This window comes from Pongo pygmaeus, chromosome 16, assembly GCF_028885625.2.
Source record: "Pongo pygmaeus isolate AG05252 chromosome 16, NHGRI_mPonPyg2-v2.0_pri, whole genome shotgun sequence".
Lineage (NCBI taxonomy): Eukaryota > Metazoa > Chordata > Mammalia > Primates > Hominidae > Pongo > Pongo pygmaeus.
In genome coordinates this window covers 55,578,741-55,606,676 of record NC_072389.2, presented here as the reverse complement: position 1 = coordinate 55,606,676, position 27,936 = coordinate 55,578,741, and the positions used below count along the sequence as shown (strand labels likewise).

General features: G+C 41.6%; 1 protein-coding gene and 1 non-coding gene across 7 annotated transcripts in view; both read left to right on the top strand.

Annotated features, from left to right (window-relative positions):
• Positions 1-3,375: 3,375 nt before the first annotated feature.
• Positions 3,376-27,936, top strand: part of GABPB1 (GA binding protein transcription factor subunit beta 1) — a 79,811-nt gene continuing 55,250 nt past the window's right edge. For 2 of the 6 annotated variants that reach the window (XM_063652229.1, XM_054452407.2), the window contains exons 1-2: positions 3,461-3,593; positions 12,289-12,312. The gene's annotated coding sequence lies outside the window, so the exon portion shown is untranslated. Of the gene's footprint in view, positions 3,594-4,608; positions 4,710-12,288; positions 12,313-27,936 lie in introns of those variants that run through there. The other 4 variants (XM_054452406.2, XM_054452405.2, XM_054452408.2 and 1 more) reach the window with 4 other exon arrangements.
• On the top strand, positions 11,098-11,204 carry LOC129014951 (U6 spliceosomal RNA). Its single transcript, XR_008494464.1, has one exon. It is a non-coding gene; the product is annotated as a U6 spliceosomal RNA (small nuclear RNA).

Below are 27,936 nucleotides of genomic sequence, written 5' to 3'. Positions count from 1 at the left end.
AGAAAGATAATGTAAAATATTTTTAATATTTAGTAATTTTCTATGTTGATCACATGTGAAATAATATTTGGATATTAGGTTAAATAAAAGGCGTAATCAAAATTAATTCCACCTAGACAACATGCCCCAAACCTAGGCATCACTATTGATTCCTCCCTTTCCTCATTTAATTGGTAAGCAAGATAGGTCAGCTTTTTGGATCCAACCACTTTCCTCATCTCTACTGCTACTATCCTAGTCCATGATACTCCATTTCCTTTTTTTTTTTGAGACGGAGTCTCGCTCTGTCGCCCAGGCTGGAGTGCAGTGGTGCGATCTCGGCTCACTGTAAGCCCTGCCTCCCGGGTTCACGCCATTACCCTGCCTCAGCCTCCCGAGTAGCTGGGACTACAGGTGCCTGCCACCACGCCCGGCTAATTTTTTTTAAAAATTTTTTATTTTGAATAGAGACGGGGTTTCACCGTGTTAGCCAGGATGGTCTCCATCTCCTGACCTCTTGATCCTCCTACCTCGGCCTCCCAAAGTGCTGGGATTACAGGCGTGAGCCACCGCGCCCGGCCAGATACTTCATTTCTTAAATCCTTCAATGGCTTCCAGTGCACTTCACCTTCTTATTGAGGCTGAAGACTTCACCTCCTATCATTCCTTCTTTTGGTCACTAGATTTCGGATACACTGACCTTGCTGTTCCCTAAACACAACAAACTTTTCACCTTAGGGCCTTTGCCCAGCTATTCCCTTTGGTCTCACACTGTTCTTGTCCTTTCTAAAACCTTCTCAGTGAGGCCATCTCTGATCAACCAACCACCAAAAGTTTGCTCTCTTTTCCCCAGAGTAACACTTTATCCAATCAGCCTTTACTTTTCTTCACAAACTCTTTTTTCTGAGACGGAGTCTCGTTCCGTCGCCCAGTCGCCCAGGGCTGGTGTGCAGTGGTGCGATCTCGGCTCACTGCAGCCTCCGTGTCCTGGGTTCAAGCTATTCTCCTGCCTCAGCCTCCGGAGTAGCTGAAATTACAGGAGCGTGCCACCGTGCCCGGCTAATTTTTGTATTTTTAGTAGAGACGGGGTTTTGCCATGTTGGCCAGGCTGCTCTCTAACCCCTGAATTTAGGAGATCCACCCACCTCGGCCTCCCAAACTGCTGGGATTACTGGCATGAGCCACTGCACCCGGCCTTCTTCACGAATTTATGGGATATTCTCTCTCCTCTTATTTTTAAAACTTGTTTATACGCTGTTTCCCTCTAAAAACAGGAGTAGGAACCATTTGTTTTGCTGCTGCTTTACCTATTTCAGTGTGTAGAACAGTACCAGGCACAGAGTAGGTGCTCTTCCAACGGTGTTGAATGAATATCTAATTGCTGACTACACATACCTGCCTGGTTGGCTCACAGGCACTTCAAATTTTACATGGTCAAAATAGAGACTTCTTTCTTCCCTAACATATATTCTCTTATTTTGTTTCTAATCTCAGTGAAGACATTACTATCCTCCTAGCTGCTCCACCAACTCACTTGGGAGTCACCTCTGACATCTATCCCCCTCAGTCATTTTCAGTTAACCAAATCTCCCAATAACCACTTTATTTTCTTCACACCTACCTGCCACCAACTCAGTCCAAGTCATTACTGGCTCACAGCCTACTGTTTACTCCAAACTCTTCTGTTTGCCTCAAATTTTTGTGTAACAGTGATCTGTCTAAAAAGAATTCAATCCTATGATTCTTCTACTTAAAATCTTTCAATATCTTCCTCCTGGTTCTCAGAAGCTGACTTCTGCACACAGCATTCAAGGCCTTCACAAGTAGACCTCCAGCATTGTCTTCTTTACCCAACAATCTCTCTAGTGTTTGCCTCCAAACATCTGTACTTACTGCTTCTTATCTAGAAAGTCTTCTATAATACCCTTATTAAAGCTAATTGCTTCTCTAGTCCCATTCCATTTTATTCCTCCCTCTTGGTTTAGTAAGGGGTTCCTCCTTTATTTGATTCCACAGTATTAAGTAGCTTCACTCTCATCATACTGATGATGCCTATTTACTTGTCTACATTCTACAGCCTAAGATTAATGGGGGCAAGATTCTGTAACAATTAGCTGAATGTTCACTCAAATAAACAATGCTCATTCAAATAATGTTACAGAAAAACATCAGAATTTTGACAAATTTCTATTAACTGAAGAAATGAAAATATTAAATCAAAAGAAAACGTAGCCTATGGTTCCTACGCTTTTTTTCTATTTTAGGCACAATGCTTTAATAAATTACGCAAAGACTACAAACCTTTATTACATCAATTGTTACAAAAGGCTAAGTGGAGAAAGATTACTTATCTGAAGCTGCACAAAATCAGTGGGCAATATGGATTTCATTTAAGCTTGTCAATTCTCCTGGATTAAATTCTTGGCGCTGTCTCACATATTCCCAAGTCCTACATGTAGGATGCTAGAAGTTGCAGTTACTAGGTTGGGAAAGCCATGCCCAGACGCCCCTGTGAAAAACATATCAATATATTAAGTTCCTTAGCAAATCACATCTAGATTAAGTTCATAAGGCTTTTTTTTTAACTTTGCAAATCTCCAAACTTTTGCTTTCTTAACAAAATACAACAAAATTTTTGACAGTCCAGTCACGGAAAAGCAGATCTCTACCTCTGAGGTGGCAGTAATCCAAGCAGTTACTAGGATCTACGAAATATGAGGCATAATTAGAATGTTGGGGAAAAAATCTACAGAAATATGTATATCTTCGCCATGAACCTGACTGTTGGTTTATGAAAAAGTGGAAAAGGAACCTCACTCGTTCCCTCCCTGGTACCTTCACAGCGTCTCCCGTCCCAGTCTGCCTAGTTGATCTAGGGACACTTAAAGGTAAATCTTAGCCTCTTGGCTGTCCTTCCGTCTCCCAGGATTCTGCTAGGCCGCTCAGTTGGCAAGCTTAAACTCCAAAGATTTCGCACTCTCCGTCTCTCAACAGTCATGTCACAGAGACACGAAGGTTAGCACAGGAACATTAGTTTCCAAACTCCTACCCACCGCAGAACAGGCGGGAAGGTTCGGCGGCCACCCGGCCTCTCCGCCGCGCACATGGCCGTCCGCAGCTCCCACCCCCGCTGCCGCGCAGGCGCCGGGCGAGCCGGGACTTGCGGTCGCCGAGAGCGGATCATTCCGCCGCTTTCTTTGTGTGGCTGAAGCGCTAGAAATGGCATATTTTCTTTCCCTTCGTTAAAAAATCAGACCCTCTTTCCTCTCTCTCCCCGCGGGAACACAGCTAGGGAGCGGATAGGAGCAGGATCTGCCGACGAGTGCAGAGGCGGAAAATCCTCGGGCGATGAGCTGAAGAGGGCCGGGTCCGGGAGGGATGCTGGGAGCTTGACTCAGTCGCACACCATGTGTCCCTCCGCGCGCAGCACGGGGGACTTTTCGGTGGGGATTTTGGGCGCCGACCAGACGCGGCATTTTCGGAAAATAGCGCCCTGAGCAGCTGAAGCGCTTTGTGTGTAGCGGGGCCGCGTCAGCCCGGCCGGGTACGAGGCGCCTCGGGTCCCCGCACCACCTCCTGCTGCCTTCCCGTCGCCGCTCCCGAAGCTTTTCCAGGTCAGTGCGGGTCTGTGTAGGGCCCTGTTACCACCGGATGTGGAAGTTGATCTCTTCGCTGGTAAAAAATAATTCCACTTCCCCCGGAACCCAGATCATCCCCGCGATTTCCTGTTTATTGCATTAAGGCGCCGGGTTTCCGGGGCTCCTGGCCCCGCTTATTCCGCGGGGGTCGGCGGGGTCGGCCTGGGCGCCCGCTCCGCCCGCGCCGCCGCTGCGCTTTGTCCGCTGGGCACCCCGCTTCTGGGAGGGGCGGGCAGACATGGTGGCGGCCGCCGCCCCCTCCTCGGCCCTAGCGTGCCGCGGCCTCCTCGCGGCTACCCGGCGGGCCGGTCCCGAGCGGCAGCCCGGGGGTGGCGATGGGGTCGCGCCGAGGCAGCGGAGGTTCTGCGGGCGACTGGAGGTTGGCGGTGGGCGGGAGAAGGAGGAAGGCAGGCGCGGCTGGGCCTCGGCCTCTGGCGCCGCGGTACCCTTTGTCTCGGCAGCCTGACGGCCCCGCCGGGCTCTCCGGAGAGGGGAACGGGCGGCGAGGGTGGCGGGTCCTGGGCGCCCTGTGCTGCGGCGCCGAGAGGCGCTCGGGCCGCGGCGGGATCGGCCGGACCAGACAGGGTTAATGGAAGAGCCTGGCCAGTCCCGCGCGGGGCCCCCGCAGCGACAGCCTTGGCCGCGGGGACTGGAGTCCTGAGGGGGAGAAGCCTGCCGTTCTGAAGGCTCGGGACTTCTGCCCCAAAGACTTCGCCGCCGAGAACTGCGGGTGCACGGCCTCAGGGAAGAAGTTGAGAATTTTGCCAGGTCATCTCTGCCAGGGCACAGTTCATCACTGTGTGTTTAGTGTGTTTCGGTGAAGCTCTCCAAGTGTGTTGAATCAGCGTGCCTAGCCTCAAGGGTGCATCGTGAAAACTGAAACCAAAGGAATGATACAGGCCTGCTTTGTGTGTGTCTTCCCACTTTAAGCTTGTTTTCAGTACAACTACTCTTGCTTTAAACCTGATTGGACTGTGGCGAGCGGACATCTGTTCAAAGGAGGGGCCGAGACCACAGTACTTCTGAAGGGGGCTTGATAATGTGGAAACATTTTAAGTTTTCTCTCCGGACTGTTTTGCTCTCTCAATTCAGGCAAGTTACTGAAGTACGTTTTTTATCTAGAAAAAGGTTTGATGTAGTCTGTAAATGGTCCTTGTAAAGTACATCGCCATCCCAGAATTAAAAGTTCCACTTTCATTTATTATGCAGAAGTTAGTGGTCAGACATTCTTTCTTGTAGATAGTTTATCTCATGTAAAGACCCACCCAGCTTGGTTTAAATTTTTTTCTCACTGACGTGTAACCATCAGCTTTGATACTTCCATTTTCAGGCTCAGACTTTGAATTTAAGGAAACTAAAGATGACTTTATTTTATTTTCTCTCGGTTTTTTTTTTCCAAAAACAAAAAATAAACCCATTACATGTTAACATAGATAAGAGTGACATCTTGCATTTTTGCAAATCTTTTTAATGCCTGGTGTAATAGAAGATTCTCAGATCTACGTCAGACTGTTGTGGTTAGCACACCATGTAACCTCTGGAACACTCCACTGTACACTCATACTTTTTTTTAAAAAAACTCAAAAAACAGAAATGTGTCATTCTTACCGTGCTTTCACCATACAAGTCAAATCAGGATGTTATGCAAGACATTTTAACAAGACTGAATAAGATTGATTCCTATACTTTTTTTACTGGGCTCTAACTTTTTTAAAAGTTGGAATTTAGGTGCCTAAACAAAATCACAGATAAAGACTGCATAATCTGCCTATGATCTCGGAGACTCAGGAACATTTGAAGATATTCTTAAGTGATTAAAACATTTAATTCTATTACATATTTATAATGATTTACACAAGTAACACGTGAATTCCACATTACATATGCTATTAACACTTGTGTGTAAATGTTATCTTTAAAGATAGAACGTGCTGAAAATTATAGGAGGTACAGATTTTACAGAAAATTAATTCTGCAGTGAATCCTTTGGTGAAACGAACGGTTTGCAGAGACATATCCTTAGAGTTCTTTGTCTCTCTGAACCATTCTGGGTTTTCTAGGTTGGGAGACAATTATACTTATTGGGAGACAATTATACTTAATTGATTAATGCGTAAAAATTTAAGGCCATATTTTAATGGCTTTGAAAGGAAGCTAAGTTTGTTTCCAGTTGTTTCTGTGAACTGTAGTCTGAATCTGTTAGTCTATAGTTCTCTACTGTTCCATCAACAGGAAGCATCTGGTCATTCTTCGTGTAATTGTTAGAAAATACCAGGTGTATTTTTATGTTTGCTGTTCAAACGAAAATAGATTGGATCTTGGTTAAGTTCACTTGGTTTGGCCAGGCACAGTGGCTCACGCCTGCAGTCCCAGCACTTGGGGAGGCGGAGGCAGGGCGATCACCTGAGGTCAAGAGTTTGAGACCAGCCTGGCTAACGCGGTGAAACCCCATTTCTACTAAAAATACAAAAAATTAGCCGGGTGGCGCGCGCCTGTAATCCCAGCTACTCGGGAGGCTGAGGCAGGAGAATCGGTTGAGCCAGAGAGGCAGAGGTTTCAATGAGCCGAGGTAGCGCCATTGCATTCCATCTTGGGCAACAGGAGCGAAACTCCGTCTCAAAAAAAAAAAAAAAAAGTATGCTTGGTTTTAGTTTGTTTTTTTCCCCTAATATTGTGTCATTGTAATGGACCACATCTCCTGTACCATGGATTTTTTTTTTCTTTTTTCTTTTGCCTCTCAGTACCAGAAATAGTAACAGGTAACAGGTAAAGTGCACGTCATGAGGAATTCAGAAATTCAGAAATTACATGAAGTTTTGCATCATGAATTTATTTTTGAGGGTGCATGAGGCAGTTACCCAGTCTCTGTTTGCAAGTAGCCTGAGTTCAGATGAACTCACTGATGGCCTCTATCTCTTCTGACCTTGCAAATGTTGAAAAACAAACCCACACAAAATCTTGAAGTTCAGAGCAACTTAGTTTCCTTGGTGTCATCCCTCTGCTCCTCTCTCCTCCCCAACAACTAGTATGATTTCCAGCTAGTAATCACAATGTTTCTATAGCTCTGATGTGCCTACACTGGGATAGCTATAATTAGTATTATAGTTTTCTGAAGATGTTTTTTCCATCGTGCTTTCTAGAAGGTAAATCTAGCACTAGATGAGATCAGTATTAGGGCCTGTGTTTTTTCTCAGTGTTGATATCACAGTGCTCTATACAGAGAAGATGTTTTGGTGCAATCAACTGTCAGTTCAGTTGTTGGTGGGCTAGTGCACCTTTCTGTCTGTCTCTCTCTCTCCCTCCCTCCCTCCCTCCTTCTCTCTTTCCTCTCTCCCTCTGTCCCTCTCCCTCTCTCTCCTTCCCTCCCTGTTTTCCCCTTTGCACCTCTTTCTTTGACAGGGTCTTGCTTTCTCTGTTACCCAGGCTTATTGCAGTGGTGCGATTATACTTCACTGCAAGCTCCACCTTTCAGGTTCAAGCGATCCTGCCTCTGCCTCAGCCTCCTGAGTAGCTGGGACTACAGATATCTGCCAACATGTCTGGCTAATTTTTTAATTTTTTGTAGAGACAAAATCTCACTATGTTGCCCAGGCTGGTCTCAAACTTCTGGACTCAAGTGATCCTCCCACCTTGGCCTCCCAAGTGTTGGGATTACGGGCGTCAGCCACCACACCCATCTGTGAATAATTCTGAAGTTGGTAGAACAGCTTATTGACAGAGCAAAGTGTTAGTCCCACTTTACTGTGTACTAGTTATATTATATTCGGGGTATTGTGTTGGCTTTTTGGGTAGCATACTATCATAAGTGAGACCTTGTATTCATTCTCAGACTTTATCAGAATCATCTGGAGAGCTAATAACCACACAGAGGCCCAAACTTAAGTAGGGTAGGAACGGACCTTAATTTTTCTCATTTGCAAGGTGGTAGACACCTAAGTGTCAAAATCACTTATCTGTAGAGCATAAACGAGGACCTTGATCATGAGAGAAATGGAAATGAGAAAAAGTTGAAAAAATGGGATGTTTGACCTAAAGAAGAGGAGGTTCTTTTAAGAAGTAACAGCCACTTTTAAGGATTTGGAGTTCTGTCATACAGAAGGATCAGATTTGACTTGACCAGAAGGAACTAGGGTCAGTGGGTAGAAGTTTAAAAGAAGCAGGTCAACTCTCTTTCAAGAGAAATTTCCTCAAAATTGTGGAAATAGAATGAGTTGTTTTGGGTGGTAGGCTGTTCCTGTTCACTGACAAGTTGGGGATTCTAGAGTAGAGGAATCGTACTGAAGGAGAATTTGAGCTAGGTGTCTTCAAGTTACCTATAAACTTTGAGGTTTTATTAAATATGCCGAGGTTTACAGGTGGAAGAACAAAAAGCTAATTGAGTGAAACAAGCTGGTTAACTTAACTGGATAATAGTTTTTGCCTTCCTGGATGAAGAGAAATGAGTATTAAGTGAGAAGGCTATTTAATGAAGGGCTTTAAACCACACTGTAATTTGGCAGATTCAGCAGCCTTAAAAATTGGCATACTGTCTGACATGGAAATTCCCTTTAAAGAATTTTTTTTTTGATGTAGTAAAGATGTGTGTGAATATTTAGTTGTGAGCATACTAGTTGCAGTGTTATTGATTATAAAAGCTGTGTATTAATGCCTTTAAGCCCCACGGTAATCATATGAAGTGGGTAGTACTATTTCTGCTTTTCAGAAGAAAAAACAGGCATAGAGAAATGAGGTTGCTTGCTCAAGATACCTGAGTTAGTTAAGTGTTAGGGCCAGGACTTGAATCCAACCAGTGTGACTCTAGAGCCAGTACTATTGATCATTATATGGTAAAATTGTAAACAACCTAAATGTTTCACAGTGATTGTTAGGGTCCATCCCTACAGTGGAGTACTGCCTTCTCAGCCATGAAAATGATGATAGAGTAATATAAAGACATGAAAGGATGTCTTGGTATATGTAAGTGAGAAAAAATAAATTTAAAAACATGATTCCATTTTGGTAAAAAAAACCCAAAAATATATTGATGTCTGGAAGGATATGTGCCAAATTGTTAAATGGTTATTTCTGAGTGTAGTTTTACAGGTGATTATTTTCTTTTTGCTTATCCAAATTTTCTAACTTCTATAATGAATATAGATTATCTATCATGTGTTGTAATTAAGATATTAAGATGTTATTTTTCAATAAAAAATTAAATGTGTTAGCATAAGCTGAGAAATTTGGGTTTTATACTCTGCATTTTAAGCAATTTTGTAGATATTGTACATGAGAATTTGTAAATGCATGTAGTGTTTTGTAATTTTTTGTTTGATTCCTTATTCTAGAAGTAATATCAATTGAGTAGAGAAACATATCACTCTTACCACGCTACCATAATCAGTTCTCTTATTTTGTTGTATGTTGTTAATCTTATGTGTAATATTTTAAATATTCATCCCAGTGTCATCCCAGTTAGTCATACTTTAGCTGTGTGATTTTAGGCAGTTTACTTAATCTCTCCGTGGCTCAGTTTCCTTCTTTGTAAAATGCGGATTATTATAATACTTAGCTCATGATGATTGGAAAGATTAAATGTTATTTCATATAAAGTGAACAGAACAGTACCTGAAACATAGTTAATAACTCAATAAATGTTAGCAATTATAGGATGACAGTCCACCATTCAAACTCTTAGGGTCTAATAGGTTATGGAATTAGGAATTTTTTTTGATATGGGCAAGGTAGTAATGTGTAGCCTTCCAATAGAGTCCAGTGCAATATCCCCCTTCAAAAGTCTTACTGTTTCTGCAACAAAATGTATGAATGTTAGCACTAAATAGGATAAAGACTGTAAATAGCTTTGTATCAGTTTGGGTAAGGTTTACCACAAGATGAGTTATTTTGGGTTTCAGAAGTTTCTTGGATTTTTGGAATTGAAGATAAGGAACCTATAAAATATTAATTTTGAGTCCTATTTTATAATATTAAAACGTCTTTTTATGGTATTGTATAGTTTTATAGTGCATGGTAAATTAAAGTCAATTAAAATGAAATAATGGAAAACGTCTACCTCCATCTCCTTTGATTAAAAAAATACTCAGCATACTGATACTATGATTTAAAAAAAAAATTTTTTTTTTGAGATGGAGTCTTACTCTGTTGCCAAGCTGGAGTGCAGTGGCACTGTCTTAGCTCAGTGCAATCTGTGCCTGCCGGGTTCAAGCGATTCTCCTGCCTCAGCCTCCCGAGTAGCTGGTACTACAGGTGTGTGCCACCACACCCAGCTAATTTTTGCATTTTTAGTAGAAACGTGGTTTCACCATGTTGGTCAGGATGGTCTCGATCTCTTGACCTTGTGATCTGCCTGCCTCGGCCTCCCAAAGTGCAGCAATTACAGGTGTGAGCCGCTGTGCCCAGCCAAAAAGTTTCAAAGTTTAAAAAAAAAAAAAAAATGGCCGGGCACAGTGTCTCATGCCTGTAATCCCAGCACTTTGGGAGGCCGAGGAGGGCGGATCACTTGAGGTCAGGAATTCGAGACCAGCTTGGCCAACATGGTAAAACGCCGTCTCTACTAAAAATACAAAAATTAGCCAGACATGGTGGTGTGCGCTTGTGTCTCAGCTACTCTGGAGGCCCAGACGGGAGCATCCCTTTAGTCTGGGAGGCGGAGGTTGTAGTGAGCAGAGATTGTGCCACTGTACTGCAGCCTGGGTGACAGAGCAAGATTCTGTCTCCAAAAAAAAAAAAAAAAAATTGAAACTTTAAAAAACTACTCCTGTTGGTCCTGACTGTGATTCTATTTTTAAGAATATCTTAAACCCACTAATGCTGTGATTATGTTACATAATGTAGAATCTTTTTTTTTCTGAAAGAGGCTTGAGCATTCCTATAACCCAATTAGCTTGTTTATGTCTCATTACACTTGAGGCATAAAATACTTTTACTATGGTGGTTTACTATAGTAGTGATTCTTTTTTTTTTTTTTTTTTTTTCAGATGGAGTTTCACTCTGTCACCCAGGCTGGAGTGCAGTGGTGTGATCTTGGCTCGCTGTAACCTCTGCCTCCCGGGTTCAAGTGATTCCCCCAAGTAGTTGCAGTTACAGGTGCCTGCCACCATGCCCAGCTAATTTTTGTATATTTAGTAGAGACAGGGTTTAGCCATGTTGGCTAGGCTGGTCTCCAACTTCTGACTTCAAGTGATCTGCCCGTCTTGGCCTCCCAAAGTGCTGAGGTTACAGGTATAAGCCACTGCGCCCAGCTATAGTAGTGATTCTTTAAAGGAGGTGGGTAGATGCCACTGTGATACCTGTCTTTAATGCACCCATTCTGTGCGTGTAGAGACTGAGGTGGTTGTAAAATTACAGTACTGAACTTTGGAATTAAGTCACTTCTTCTCATGATAACGGTTTTGGATGTATAGCCCCTTCTGACTCCTGGAATCCTTTATTTCCACAGCACTTCCCATGTATCCAAACAGAGGAAAAAATAATTAATAGTATAGTGCTTGCTTCAGCAGCACATATACTAAAATTGGAACGATGCAGAGAAGATTAGCATGGTCCCTGCACAAGGATGACACATAAATTTATGATGTGTTCCATATTTATTATTCTTTTTAATAATAAAAAATAAAAAAATTTGTATGGTGTATAAGTGAATGATCTAAAAAATTTCCTTTATGCCCTAAATGGCTTGTGTGAACTCTGTGATCTTTGCCAATGTGATTATTCTTGCTGTGTTCCTTTACTTGTTCCATTCATAGTGACCCTCAGTTTCTCGCCCTGAGTGCTATGGTCTAAAAGCTTGTGTCTCCCCATAATTCATGTTGAAATCTTAACCTCCAAGATGATGGCATTAGGAGATGGGGCCTTTGGGAGGTGATTAGCTCAGGTGGGTAGAGCCCTCAGGAGTGGGATTAGTGCTCTTAAAAAAGAGACTCCATACCGGGTGCAGTGGCTCATGCTTGTAATCCCAGCACTTTGGGAGGCTGAGGTGAGTGGATCAGGAGGTCAGGAGTACGAGACCAGTTTGGCCAAGATGGTGAAACCCCATCTCTACTAAAAATACAAAAATTAGCCGGGCACAGTGGCAGGCGCCTGTATTCCCAGCTACTCGGGAGGTGGAGGCAGGAGAATCGCTTGAACCTGGCGGGGTGGAGGTTGCAGTGAGCCGAGATGGCGCCACTGCACTCCAGCCTGGGTGACAGAGTGAGACTCTGTCTCAAAAAAAAAAAAAAAAAAAAAGAGAGAGACTCCAGATAGCTTGTTTGCTCTTTCTTCCACATGAGGTTACAGCAAAAAGACATGTCTAGAAGCTGGCCCTTACCAGATACTGAATCTGCCAGTGCCTTATCTTGGACTTCTCAGCCTCCTGGGCTGGGTGTGGTGGTTCATGCCTGTAATCCTGGCACTTTAAGGAGGCTGAGGCGGGAGGATTGCTTGAGACCAGCCTCGGCACCATAGTGAGACCCCCATCTCTACAAAAAAAAAAAAAAAAAAAAATCATTTTCTGTTGTTTGTAAGCTACCCAGTTCATGGTATTTTGTTACAGCAACCCAGTCTGAGACGTTTAGCTTACTCCTGTATGCACTAGATACAGTCTGCACTTTGACATCAATCACTTATTTTATATTTTACTGGACTCCTGTTGTCAGATTTTTCCACCATCGATTTCTTCTGTTTTCCCTCACAGGTCACAGCATATTTGTGGAGGAAGGTGAGTAATTATGAAGATTTCTTGGCCACTATAAATTTATGCTGAACAATTCCAAATAGGCCCCTCCTACTTCTTGGCAATCATCTTATTAATTGCATTTTTCTGTTGTCTCATATTCCTTCTTCCTCTTTAACTCTTAATAGATGCCATTTAGTTCTATATAAGTGAAAAAGGAAAACAGGGTACAAGCTTGCACATTTTTTTTTTCATTGTAACCATGACAAATCACTGTTCTTTCATCTTATTTTGTAAATTGAATAGAAGAAGAATCCTGCTGCTACAGTTAACTTTACCTCTCTGGTCACTTTGATTGTTATTTGCAATGTTTTTTCTTCCCTACCTTAAAATATGTACAGACTTCTCACCAGGCTTGGTGGCTTATGCCTGTAATCCCAGCACTTTGGGAGGCCTAGGCGGGTGGATCACGAGGTCAGGAGATCGAGACCATCCTGGCTAACACAGTGAAACCCCCTCTACTAAAAATACAAAAAATTAGCTGGGCGTGGTGGCGGGCGCCTGTAGTCCCAGCTACTCGGGAGGTTGAGGCAGGAGAATGGGGTGAACCCGGGAGGCGGAGCTTGCATTGAGCCGAGTTCGTACCACTGCACTCCAGACTAGGCAACAGAGCGAGACTCCATCTCCAAAAAAAAAAAAAAAAAAGTACAGGCTTCTGTACTTTGGGAGGAAAAAAAATCAAGTTTGATGAACTGCTGCTACTGTTCTTTCTAGCTATCTGCTGCATTTCTCTTCTTTATTTCAAAAATTTTAAGAATTGAATTACAATTGCTGCCCTGAGTTTTTAGTTTTTTTTCGAAGACAGGGTCTCACTGTGTTGCCCAGGCTGGAGTACAATTGAAGCTCACTGCAGCCTTGACCTCCCCAGGCTCAGGTGATCCTCCTACCTCAGTTTCCCAAGTAGCTGGGACTACACGCATGTGTCACCATGCCTGGCTAATTTTTATATTTTCCTGGTAGAGACACGGTCTCACTGTGTTGTCCAGGCTAGTCAACTCCTGAGTTCTTTTACTACTACTTTCCTAACTTATGCAGTTTTGGAATAGCGTAATTCAGATTGTTGCTTCAGAGGACATCTTTTTTGTCAATAATATTGGCTTCATCCTGACTCTTTTCAGCTAGTATATATGTGTTACTATTTCCACTGAGGCTTTTTAATGTTGTCTCCTTGCTGTTTGTGTTAGTTTGCCATCCTGGTTTTCCCTTCTGACTACTACTTTTCTGTTTTCTTTGTTGTTTCATAAGCCTCTTAGCACTGTTAGTCTCATCAGTACTTGATTATTCCCCTCTTAGATGTTTTATATGCTGATGACTCCCAAATGTGTGTCCCATCCATGTTTGTTGCTCCAATAGTTTACTGGATATTTCTGTTGGAACGCTTAAGGAATTTCCATCACTTTTAGATTTATTATTATTCAGCCTCCCACCTGCTTTCACCATTTCTTTTAATTTTATCATACTTAAATCTTGAAGTAGTCTGTGATGCATACTTTTGCTTTTTTTATTTATTATTTTTTGTTTTTTTGAGAGGGAGTTTCACTCTTGTTGCCCAAGCTGGAGTGCAATGGTGCAATCTCGGCTCACTGCAACCTCTGCCTCCTAGGTTCAAGCGATTGTCCTGCCTCAGCCTCCTGAGTAGATGTGATTTGAGGCATGCACCACCACGCCTGGCTAATTTTGTATTTTTAGTAGAGATGGAATTTCTCCATGTTGGTCAGGCTGGTCTCAAACTCCTGACATTGGGTGATCCGCCCTCCTCTGCCTCCCAAAGTGCAGGCGTTACAGGCGTGAGCACAGTTTTTTACCCTTTATTGGCTCTCAGTTTGTCTTGGAATTCTGCATTGCCTATTATTTGCTTGCTTTAAACTTTAGATTTTCCTTCCTTGAATCCTTTTTGCATGTGGCTGCCAGAATGATTTTCCTGAAAATATTTTGAACCCATTGCTAAACATATAAGCCTGAGGAGAGAACATGTGCTGTTGACCTTTGCACTGTCTATTCTGTCAAACAAAGTGAATTGAACCTGTGCTGAATAAATGTTTGAAAGGGTCACCATTTGCTCAAAAATTTGAATGACTCCCAGTTGTTTACAAGATAAAGTCCAAATTCTACTTTCTGACTTTCAAACCTTTTTATATTCTTCTTCAGCCTTATTCCTTACTGTTTAACATTATTAAGCTGGTGTTTACTCTGTAATATACCTTGCTTAAGCACAACTCCATGCATTCTTCCTTTTCCTTGCCGGTCAGAGCCTACTCAGGGATGTTTGCCCTGCGGCCAGCACTGTTGTAATCTCTGGTGTTATAGTAATGAACAAAAGAGAAGACAAAGTCCTGTTTTCTTGGAGCTGACGTTTGTGGGGAGGGACACATAGTAAACAAATATGTGGTTAGGTGGTAATGAGTAAAATGAAAAGGAATAAAAGTAGGTAATAAAAGATGATTGTTTATTCTGACTTCCAATAAAAAATATATCTTACATGGTAATTATATATGTTACTGTGTGCATGTGTGATAACTACATTTGATTGGCCAGGTGCAGTGGCTCACACCTGTAATCCCAGCACTTTGGGAGGCCGAGGTGGGCAGATCATGAGGTCAGGAGATCAAGAGCATCCTGGCCAACATGGTGAAACCCCATCTCTACTAAAAATACAAAAACTAGCTAGGCGTGGTGGTGTGTGCCTGTAGTCCCAGCCACTCGGGATGCTGAGGCAGGAGAATCGCTTGATCCTGGGAGGCGGAGGCTGCAGTGAGCCGAGATGGCGCCACTGCACCTCCAGCCTGGTGACAGAGCAAGACTCCATCTAAAAAAAAAAAAAAAGGAGGTAAGGGGATAGATTGGTGGGATGTGGTAGCTATCTTAGGTGGTCTGGGAAAGCTGCTCCCTGGGTGTCCTAGAGTGCAGGAGCAAGCCATGCAGTTATCTAAGTGAAGAGTTCTAGGCAGCAGAACCAACTTGTGGTAGGCCCTAAAGTGCGAACACATTTGCCTTGTTCAAAGAATTGCTAAGACTTTTGTGGCTAGAGCACAGTAACTAAGGGGGAGAATGATAGATGAGCTGAGGAGATGATGGGGAGATTGATAGATGAGCTGAGAAGAGATGATGGGGAGATTGATAGATGAGCTGAGAAGAGATGATGGGGAGATTGATAGATGAGCTGAGAAGAGATGATGGGGAGACAGATTATGCTTCAAATGTTAAGTACTGCGGGGCACAGTGGCTCACGCTTGTAATCCCAGCACTTTGGGAGGCCGAGGCGGATGGATCACGAGGTCAGGAGATCGAGACCATCCTGGCTAACATGGCGAAACCCCGTCTCTACTAAAAATACAAAAAATTAGCCGGGTGTGGTGGTGGGCGCCTGTAGTCCCAGCTACTCGGGAGGCTGAGGCAGGAGAATGGCGTGAACCCAGGAGGCGGAGCTTGCAGTGAGCCAAGATTGTGCCACTGCACTCCAGCATGGGTGACAGAGCGAGACTCCATCTTAAAAAAAAAAACCAACCAAACAAAAAACAAATGTTAAGTCCTTCATTGAAGAGGCCTTCTTTGACTACTACAACTTGTTAATATAAACCTTGAAACCTATCTAACAACTATAGAAGTAGCTCTCAGATGATTGTTTATTCTGACTCCCAATAAAAAATATATCTTACATGGCAATTGTCTATATATGTTACTATATGCATGTGTGATAACTACATTTGATATATGCTGATATTTTCAAAAACATTGGCTTTAACCTACTAAAGTGATTTCACAGTCTGTTAATAGGTCATGACCAACAGTTTGAAGAGCACTGATCTATGGTGTCTATACACACTTAAACAAAACACTGAACTACAAACTACTTTTGTTTTAATCCACACAATTTTTCAGTTTGTGAAATATTTTTGGTTAAAGATCTTGCCTTCAATCTTTGTGTGTGTAGGTTTACAGTGTTTATAATAATGCTGAATAGAAAGGACTTGTTTAATTTAGCAAACATCTGTTGAGTGGTATATTAGAAGCTGTTAGATACTAAAATACACATAAGAATAAGATAAACCACTAGCCTTTACTCCTATAAGGGTTAAAAAAAAAAAAAAGATCAATCCTTGTCTGAATTCCTAAGGCTTATGGGAGAGGAAAGCTTATAAATAAATCGTTTGTAATGTGATGGAATCTATCTAATAATGGAAGTGTGTTAAGGCCACAATGAGAGAATAAAGAAGTGATTAATTCATTTTGCTGAGGTCAAGGGAAACTTATCGGAGGAGGTAATGTCTGAACTGGGTTTGGAGGGAGAATAGGACTACTTAGGTAAGTTCGGGAGGGGAAGACTTCTTAGGCAGGATGACATATAAAGGAGTAGAATCATGAGACAGAATAGCACATGAGGGTATTGTAGATAACCCTGTATTAAAATATCCAAGGGGGAAGTGGTGAGTGATGAGGCTGCAGTGAGGCACAGGTCATATCCTTAAAGATCTGAGACGCGTTGGAGTTACCACTTATTTAATGATTATGCATATTAGGGGAAAATACTGTATAGTCAGAATTAACTTATAGGAAGTTGCCATATGGGAAGTAAGGTACCATCTCTCAATAATTCCAAAAGAGTCAGTTTTTCCTCTAGTGATGAAATATACCACTGTTTCCTCAATGGTGCCCTAGAGGAAGATGGCTTACATTTGTAGGCTATGTTGTACAAAATAAAATCTTATAAAACGTTAACTTATCCATTGCAATGAGAAGTTCATTCCATAAGATGCATTTGAGAACTGAGACCTACTGAGGAAATAGATTCATATTTCAGGCTCATGCTGGGACTTATGTTTATTAAGTAGAATGGTGAGTAGCCAACTGTTTAAATCATTTTCTTTTTTTTTTGAGATGGAGTTTCGCTCTTGTTGCCCAGGCTGGAGTGCAATGGCGCGATCTCAGCTCACCGCAACCTTCACCTCCTGGGTTCAAGTGATTCTCCTGCCTCAGCCTCCTGGGGTAGCTGGGATTACAGGCATGCACCACCATGCCTGGCTAATTTTGTATTTTTAGTAGAGACGGGGTTTCTCCATGTTGGTCAGGCTGGTCTCAAACTCCGACCTCAGGTGATCCGCCTGCCTTGGCCTCCCAAAGTGCTGGGATTACAGGTGTGAGCCACCGCGCCTGGCGTAAATCATTTTCAAGTTAAATATACATATGGTCAGTGCCACTGTATTCTGTAGGTGATTGGAATGCATAATTATGTCTATATTCATTTTGGAAAGATATTTTGATAAATTTGGCCAAACCACAATTTAAGACTTTATGACAACATTAACATTTAAAATATACAAATTTTAAAGAAAAAAATATATACAAATTTAAAACAGACTGAGAGGAGTATGCAACATATGTAATAAAGCAGAAATATACATATTGCACTCCTACAAAGAGAATGAAATGGTAAAATAGGTAAAGAATATGAATAGGCAGTTTCAGAAGAGGAAACAGTGGCCAACAAACATTTGATAAAGATGCATGGTCTCATTAGGAGTTTGAGAAATGCGTATTAAAACACAATAATAGCATACTATTATGCAGCTGTATAAAAAAATGAGGAAGTTCTCTCTGTGAACTAATAGGAAAAGATCTCGTGTTAAGAAAAGCAAGTGGGGAACGGTGTTATGTGGTAATGTTACTATTTTTTTTTTTTGATGATTATAGAAATACTGGAAGGATACTCATGAAACTAGTAAAGGTAATTACTTGTTGGGGTTGTGGGTCCGGGGTGGGCCGAGGAGGAGCAGTGAGTAGTGTAAATACTTCCGTTGAGGATTTTTAATGTATACATTTCTGTGTTTGGGCTTTTGAGCTATATGAAAGTATTGCCTGTTGAAAAAGGAAAAATATGTGAAGAAGACTTCATAGAACTTGATGACCAACTGTCTTAGTCCATTTGGGGTACTATAACAAAATATAAACTAGTGACTCACAAACAATAGAAATTCATTTCTCACAGTTCTGGAGGCTGGGAAGTTCAAGATCAAGGTGGTGGCAGATTCCATGGCTGGTGAGGGCCCATTTCCTGCTTTATAGATGGAGCCACCTTGCTGTGCCCTCATATGGTGAAGGGACAAAGCAGTTATCTGGCAGTAATTCCATCCATGAAATTATGAATGGAATGATAAGGTTTGCCCTCATGACCTAATCATCACTCAAAGTCCCCATCTACTAATACCATCACCTTGGGGTTAGGATTTCAACATGTTAATTTTGTGGGGACACAAACATTGAGACCAGCTGTGTGTAGAAGAAGAGGGAGAGGGAAGAGTTGAAGATAACTCCCAGATTTCTAAATTGGGAAGTAAAGAGGGTGATAATATTAACAGGTAATGCAGAAGGAAGATTAGGTTTTGTCATGTGCCTGGGAAGTTCTGGACATGCTAACTGACAAATCCTTACTTCTTCTTAGTTTAGGGTGTATGGGTATAATTTATGTACTTTAGATATGGAACTTTTGAGCTTATCTTAAACATGAATATTAAGTAGTCATCAATAAATATTTTTTATCTGTAGACATTTATATTCTGGGTTAATTTTTAGAAAATTATGACATTTTATAGTCATAATAGGGACACTGATAAGCACAGGTAGAATGCAGATAGAGAAATAGAGAATGTATATCTGATAAATATATAGCTTAGGTGGAAAGTAAGAATTTAATTTATTAACATGGTTTCAAGAAGTTTTTTTTTTTCCCAAGGTGGAGTCTTACTCTGTTGCTCAGGCTGGAGTGCAGTGGCACAGTCTTGACTCACTGCAACCTCTGCCTCCCAGGTTCAAGTGATTCTCCCGCCTCAGCCTACCAGATAGCTGGGATTACAGGTGCCTGCCACCATACCTGGTTAATTACTGGTTATTTATTTGTTTGTTTGTTTTTTGAGATGGAATCTCACTTTGTTGCCCAGACTGGAGTGCAGCGGTGTGATCTTGGCTCACTGCAACCTCTGCCTACCAGGCTCAAGCAGTGCTCCCACCCCAGCCTCCTGAGTAACTGGGACTACAGGCACGCACCACCATGCCTGGCTAGTTTTGTATTTTTAGTACAGACAGTGTTTCACCATGTTGACCAGACTGGTTTTGAACGCCTGACCCTGAGATCAGGGTCACCTGAGTGATCTGCCCGTCTTGGCCTCCCAAAGTGCTGCGATTACAGGTGGGAACCACCACACCCAGCTGCTGGTTAATTTTTGTGTTTTTAGTAGAGATGGGGTTTCACTATGTTGGCTAGGCTGGTCTCAAACTCCAGACCTCAGGTGATCTGCCCGCCTTGGCCTTCCAAAGTGAGACGTGAGCTACTGTGTTTGGCCTATGGTTCCAATTTAATGACATCTTTTGATGTCTGAAATTCAAAGAAACAAATAGATTTGAATAAGGAAGTGATCATGGTAGATAGCTTATATTGGCTCACGCCTGTAATCCTGGCACTTTTCAAGGCCCAGGTGGATCACTTAAGCCCAGGAGTTCAAGACCAGTCTGTGTAACATGGTGAAGCCCCGTCTCTACAAAAAATAAAAAAAGTAGTTGGGCATGGTGGTGTGTGCCTGTAGTCCCAGCTACTCAGGAGGCTGAGGTGGGAGGATCTCTTGAGCCCAGGAGGTGTAGGTTGCAGTCAGCTGACATTGCACCACTACACTCCAGCCTGGGAGACAGAGCTCTGAAACAAAAACAAATCTCTTTGAAGTTTAGGGAAGTTTATAACAGCACAGAAATTTTTTTTATGTAGTACGTTTGGGAGTAACTGTATATAAAACAAAGAAGTTTAACCTAATGGAGACAAGGAGTCATAACATGTTGGGTGCTACTTAAAACAAGCTCTTGGCCGGGTGTGGTGGCTCATGCCTGTAATCCCAGCACTTTGGGAGGTTGAGGCGGGTGGATCGCCTGAGGTCAGGAGTTCGAGACCAGCCTGACCAACATGGTGAAACCCCATCTCTACTAAAAATACAAAAATTAGCTGGGCGTGGTGGCATGCACCTGTAATCCCAGCTACTCGGGAGGCTGAGGCAGGAGAATCACTTGAACCTGGGAGGTGGAGGTTGCAGTGAGCCAGGGTCTCACCACTACATTCCATCCTGGGCCACAGAGTGAGACTCCATCTCAAAACACAAAAAACAAAAAAACCAAGCTTTTGCTATATAATTTAGAGTTTAAATTTTTTTTGAATGAATTATATTTCAGAATCTGATTTTTGAGGTTCTCATTTATCCATACTACTTTTACCTGAGTTTTATTTGGCCAGAGTCTAAAATTAAGTAAAAGAGGAGCACAGATAAAGCACATACTTGCAAATAAATGTAGTAGTTTTTTTCTGGATTTAAGTTAGTAAGGATTTGGGTATGGAACAGTAACGAAAATGAACTAAGTAATTCTTTTTTTTTCTTTTTTAATTGAGACAGGGTCTGTCTCTGACACCCAGGCTGGAGTGCAGTGGGGCAATCTCAGCTCACTGCAGGCCTCTACTTCTTGGGCTTTGGTGATCCTCTCACTTCAGCCTCCCAAGTAGCTGGGACCACATGCTCGCACCACCACACCTGGCTAATTTTTTGTATTTTTTGGTGGAGATGAAGTTTCTTCATGTTGTCCAGGCTGGTCTTGAACTCCTGAGCTCAAGTGATCTGCTTGCCTCAGCCTCCCAAAGTGCTGGGATTACTACAAGCGTGAAGCACTGCACTCAGGCAGTACTTTTTGCTTGAGATTCAAAACTTTTAAGCATGTATGTCTGAAGAGAAGAGAGTTTACTTGTAAAAGTTTACTTTTTAAGATTCTTTTATTGCTGGCTTAGTCTTTCAAAAAATGCTTTAAAAATTACAAATAATATTATAGAATCTCATAACAGTTGGAGGTGGTCTTGTTTATGTGAGAGTGAAAAGGGTCTGAAACTTGCTGTTCTGTCACCTCCAACCTGTGCTTACCTCTTTAGCCACTGTCCTTCTTGCTACTAAAGTCTGGAGCTTTGGGAAACACAAATTGAGAAATGCTGGATTGGGCTGGGCTAGAGTTTTGGATGGGCTCTGACCTCTTCATATATATGTTTTTTTATATATATATAAAAATAAGTAATTTTTTCTTTTTGAGACAAGGTCTCACTCTTTTGTCCAGGCTGGAGTGCAGTGGTGCGATCATGGCCCACTGCAGCCTCAACCTCTTGGGCTCAAGTGATCCTGCCACTTCAGCTTCCTGAGTAGCTGGGACTACAGGCACATGCCACCATGCCTGGCTGGCCTGAAGCTCCTGTGCTTAAGAGATCCCGCTGCCTCATCCTCTCAGTCATGTACCACCATGCCTGGCTACATTTAACTTCTTATAATAGATTTGTGTATATTTAATGGTAGTAAACCATAAAATAGACCAATATCTATATATATTTTATGCATTCTTGACATACCTAACTTTTTCTTAAGTTTTTAAATACGCAGTTTGTGAGTTTTGCATTTGAGATAGTGTCTTGTTCTGTTGCCCAGGATGGAGTGCAGTGGCATGAACATGGCTCACTGCAACTTTGACCTCCTGGGCTCCAGTGATCCTCCTTCTTCAGCCTCCTCAGTAGCTGGGACCACAGCTGTGTGCCACCATGCCTGGCTAATTAAAAAAAATTTTTTTTTAATTTTTTGTAGAGATGGAGTCTTGAACTCCTGAGCTTAAGCAATCCGCCTGCCTCAGCTTCCTGAAGTGCTGGGATTACAGGTGTGAGACACTGTACCTAGGCTTGTGAGTTTTTTTTTAATTGTCAAAGATCTCAAAATAATTTTTTTTTTTTTTTGAGACAGAGTCTTGCTCTGCTGCCCAGGCTGGAGTGCAGTGGTGTGATCTTGGCTTACTGCAACCTCTGCCTCCTGGGTTCAAGCAGTTCTCCCTGCCTCAGCCTCCTGAGTAGCTAGGATTACAGGCACCTGCACCCATGTCTGGCTAATTTTTGTATTATTTTAATAGAGATGGGTTTTCACCATATTGGCCAGACTTATCTCGATCTCCTGACCTCAGGTGATCCACCTGCCTTGACCTCCCAAAGTGCTGGGATTACAGGCGTGAGCCACCGTGCCTAGCCTCAAAATAATTTTCTAATATATTTAAAAAAGTGTGTGTGAGTGGACTGTGCAATTCAAATCTGGGTTGTTAAAGGGTCAGGTGTACATCAGGAAGGCCACTTCCAAATATATCTTGTTTCTGGATAATAGTAGCCTAGATTAGACGTCTTCTTTTTTTTTTTTTTTTTTTTTTTTTTTTTTTTTGAGTCAGAGTCTTGCTCTATCGCCCAGGCTGGAGTGCAGCAGCATGATCTCGGCTCACTGCAACCTCTGCCTCTTGGGTTCAAGTGATTCTCCTGCCTCAGCCTCCTGAGTAGCTGGGATTACAGGCGCACGCCACCACGCCTGGCAAATTTTGTATTTTTAATGGAGATGGGGTTTCACCATGTTGGCCAGGCTGGTCTTGAACTCCTGACCTCATGATCCACCCGCCTTGGCCTCCCAAAGTGCTGGGATTACAGGTGTGAGCCACTGCACCCGGCCGACCAGTCTTCTTTTTGAAGACAATTGAAAATGTTGGATAAAATATATAGAACATTACCTTAATAGCTTTAAAGAACTGGGAAGAAAAGGAAATCTGTTAAGCCAAATTCTGGAAGAAAGCCTAAAGCAGGAAGTTAACAGACTATCTGGTGAACTGAAGCCACTTTTGCCTTCAATATGTTTGCCAATACCAAGAAATTTAGGTTTCTGTTCATCAGTCTTATGGGGTGAGGTGGACAGAAATTAAGATGCAGAGCCCACCCAACATGTGGGCATGCAAAGTCTTACGAGATATTCTTGCCTAATTAGGCTTGGGCTGCATATATCTACAGCTGAGAGGTAAGGATGAACCAGAACTAACCCCTTTTCATCACCTACCTCCCAATTAAATATCAAGGAATTTCAAGACAAGTTGTGTTGGTACTGAGCAGAGCAGGAGGTAAAAAGAGAAAGGAAACATGCAAACAAAAGTCTTTACAAAGCTGTGCCTGTAGCCTAGGTGGGAAAGGGAACCGTAAGCCATACTTAATTTAGGTTGGTTCCTGACTCCAGGTGCTTGTCAGAAGCAAATGCAAATGTTCTCCAAAGGAAGGCTCCTTCATCTTAGGCCTCCCCACAATTTTTTAAGGACAGTAATCAGCACATAGTCAAAGATATCTAGACGTACAAGGAGACAAGGAATCATAGGCATGAACCAGTAGAAACAACAGACAACAGGAAAAGATTTTCATAGGCATCATATAATAGAATTAAAAGATACATAATAAAACAACCAAGCTTACTGTGTTTACAGAAATAAGTGACAAATTTGAGAATAGGGAACAGGAAATGATTGTTTTTAAGTGGCATTATAGTTTTGAAAAAACCAAATCGAATTTTTGGAATAAAAAAATAACTGACTCAGGAGTTTGAGGCCAGCCTGGGCAACATGGTGAAACCTTGTCTGTACAGAAAATACAAAAAAAATTAGCTGGGTGTAGTGGCATGCGCCTGTAGTCCCAGCTACTTGAGAGGCTGATGTGGGAGCATCACTTGAGTCCAGGAAGTCAAGGTTATAGTGAGCCAAGGTTGTACCACCATGCTCCAGCCTGGGTGACAGAATGAGACTTTGTCTCACAAAAAAAAAAAAAAGAAAAAGAGAAAGATAAAGTAACTGAATTAAAAACTTAATGATGCAATTTGCAGCAGATTGGACACATCAGAAAAATTATCAAACTGGAATATAGATCAGATAAAATTATCCAGAATGTAGCATAGATGATGGCTAGAGGCAAAAAGTTGGGAAATGTAGAAGACAGTTTAAGAGATATGGGGATAGAGTGAGAGAGTCTTAATTGGAATTCCAGAAGGAAAGGAAGAGAGAATGGGACATTTGAAGAGATGATGGCTGACATTTTCCAGAACCAAGGAAAGATACCAAACCAGGATTCAAGAATTTCAATGAATCCTAATTAGGATAATAATAAGTCCACACCTAAACACATTGTAATAAAGTCACAGAAAACCAAAAGTAGCTGGAGAAAAAGAAAACCATCAAGGGAGCAAGAATTAGAGTAATAGATGACTTTTCTTTTCTTTTTTTCTTTTTCTTTTTTTTTTTTTTGAGATGGAGTTTCGCTCTTGTTGCCCAGGCTGGAGTGCAATGGCGCAATCTGGGCTCACTGCAACCTCCGCCTTCTGGGTTCAAGCAATTCTCCTGCCTCAGCCTCCCTAGTAGCTGAGATTACAGGTGCCCACCACCAAACGCAGCTAATTTTTTGTATTTTTAGTAGAGACGAGGTTTTACTATGTTGGCCAGGCTGGTCTCGAACTCCTGACCTCAGGTGATCCACATGCCTCAGCCTCCCAAAGTGTTGGGATTACAGGCGTGAGCCACCACGCCTGGCTAGATGACTTTTCAGCAGCAACAGTGGAAATCAGCAGACAGTGAAATGTCTGCTATATGGAAAGAAAACTACCTGTCAATCTAGAATTTTATGCCCAGTGAAAATATATTTAAAGAATGATGGTAAAATAATGATATTTTCAGATAAAAACAACTTGTCACCAACATCTCACCTATGAAAGATCATTTAAAGCAGCACTGTTCAATAGAAGTTTCTGTGGAAATGGGAATGTTATTTATTTTTTTCCTGAGACAGGGTCTCACTCTGTCACCCAGGCTGGAGTGTGGTGCAATCATGGCTCACTGAGCTAAAAATAATATATTTATGGATTAAGTAATGTGATAATGTGATAATAATGGGATCACTCAGGCAATCCTCCCACCTCAGCCTCCTGAGTAGCTGGGACCACAGATGCACACAACCTCAACCTGGCTAATTTTAAAAATTATTTGTAGAGACGAGGTCTCGCTATGTTGCTCAGGCTCAAACTCCTGTGCTCAAGTGATTCTCCCACCTCAGTCCTACAAAGTGCTGGGATTGTAGGTGTGAGCCACCACGTTTGGCCTGGAAATGTTCTTTTTCTGTGCTGTCCAATATTTTAGTCATAAGCTACATAGGGCTATTGAGTACTTGAAATATGGCTAGTGTAGCCAATAAACTGAATTTTTATTTTTAATTAATTTTAATTTTAATTTTTAATTTTTATTAAATAGCCACATGCACCATATTGGACAGTATGTTTTTAAAGGATATACTTAGGACAGAATGAAATTGATCCCAAATCACAAAATGAAATGTATGAAGAGTAAATTAAAGGTAAAGAAAATGATACATATTTAGAGAATGAAAATGAATATGGATTGCGTTAAACATAGTAAAAATGTCTAATGGATTAAAAACAAGAGAATAACAAATAGGATAGGTAGAGTCTAGGATTTAAGGTCCTTGTCTTACCTAGAAGGATAGTAATTTTAAAAAAACCTCTTTGTTATGGAAAATTTTAAATATGTAAAAGAGCATAATGAATCCTTATGTATTTATTACCTACCTTCAACAGTTATGAATTCATGACTAAAGTGTTTTTTATATATATCCCAAGTATTTTAAAGTAAGTCCTAACAATCACATTATTTAACCCATAAATATATTGTTCTTATAAAAGATATGGGCTTAAAGTATAATACTAGTATCATATACAGAAAAAAATCAATAATAATTTCTTAGCATTACATAGTTAGTATTCACATTTTCCCAATTATCTAAAAAAAGATTTAAAAAACTATATTTGGTTTCTTCAAACTGGAATCCAAACAGGGTCTACATATTGCATTTTGTTGATGTGTCACTTATGTCTTTTAAAATCTATAGATTTTTTGGGAAAAGAGAGAATAAAGATTTTGATTAGACTTTACTGCATGGTATAATTTCTAGAAAACCAACAAAAGAACAGAAACAGAGGGTATAACTTCCAAATCAGTAGAGGAAATAAATAGAATGCTAAAAAGAATTGAGGTAAAAGAAGGCAGCAACAACAAAGGAGAGAAAAGAAACTGGACAGGGGGCTGGGCACGGTGGCTCACACCTATAATCCCAGCACTTTGGGAGGCCGAGGCAGGTGGATTGCTTGAGGTCAGGAGTTCGAGACCAGCATGATCAACATGGTAAAACCCCGTCTCTACTAAAAATACAAAAATTAGCAGAGTGTGATGGTGCATGCCTGTAATCCCAGCTACTTGGGAGGCTGAGACGGGAGAATCGCTTGAACCCAGGAGGTGGAGGTTGCAGTGAGCCGAGATCATGCGACTGCACTCCAGTCTGGGCAACAGAGCGAGACTCTATTTCAAAAAAAAACAAAAAAAAACAACAAAAAAAACTGAACAGGGGATAAATGGAAAGCATAAAATATGATGTTAGATTTAACTTAAATATATAGTAATTAAAGATAAATTGTCTAATAACCACACAGGTATCATCCAGTCCTGAGGTGCCAGCAGCTCTTGCCTGGAATAATTTTCTAACTAGTACACTTGCTTCAGTTCTTGCTTTCCGCTATGTATTAACCAAATGATAACGGGAGTAGCCTCTTAACAATGTAAATCACATCACAACACTCTCCTGTTTAAAACTTTCTGACAACTTGCTAGTAATCTCAATAAAATTCACTCTTTGCTAGTGCCCATAAGGCTCTATGTGATCCAGCCCATTCGTATTTCTATGATTGCATTTCCTGTTATACTTCTTCACTGTAGCTCAGGACCCTTACATATGCTGTTGCATTTCCCTGGATCACCACGGTCAGCCAGAATTCTTAGTTCTAAGCAGTCAAATAATCTCTGGTTAATTTAACAGAAAAGGAATTTATCACAGGAGGAAGCTGCTACCACTACTGTTATTGGAATCTGCTACCATGTTTGCTACAAAGGGTTCTACACACTCTTGGGTTTTTTATGCACTATCTTCTACATTAAGGTCCAGCACAGATGCTTCTCTTGTGGAGTGGAGGTCATATGACTGTACCCTTGCCTTATGGGAAGCAAGGAAAGCAAATATTCAGTAGTAGGCAGAGGTTTCTGCCTTCTTTCAAGATGCATATGGAAGGGAATTCCCCAAGGACAAGAAGGTGTTTTGATGCTAAGCAACCAAGAGAATGACTTGTGCATCATGGTGCTTCCTTTGGATCCTCCCTAGGTTTGCTTTTCCCTTTCATTCCTGTTTCTACTCAGTTGTCACCTCCTCAGACAGGCCTTTTGTAATCAGTTTCTCCAAAATGGCAATTCTCTATCCCTAATCTAGTACTCTGTTTCTTACTCTGCCTTACCTTTTCTTCATACCATTTATCACTGCCACAACCACCACTACTACTACTACTTATTTACTTCTTTATTGTGAAGTTCTTATCCCAGAACATAAGCTCCTTGCTCTTCATTTACTCAGTAAACATTTGTTTGTTGAATGAAGGAGGAACATAGAGATTATGCTCTATATTGCTGAGGAAATTTAAGAGCTCATCTTAGAAAGTTTTGTTGGAGAAAAGATCTTTTAAAAACGGGCTTTGATTGAAGTATAGAATTTGGAGAGAAAGGATGTAACCATTCTAAACTGGGAAAATAGCATGAGGGGAGACATTGGGTCTGGAATAAGGTAAGTGTGTATGGGATGAGGAAGGAGAATTTGGTCTGGAATAAGGT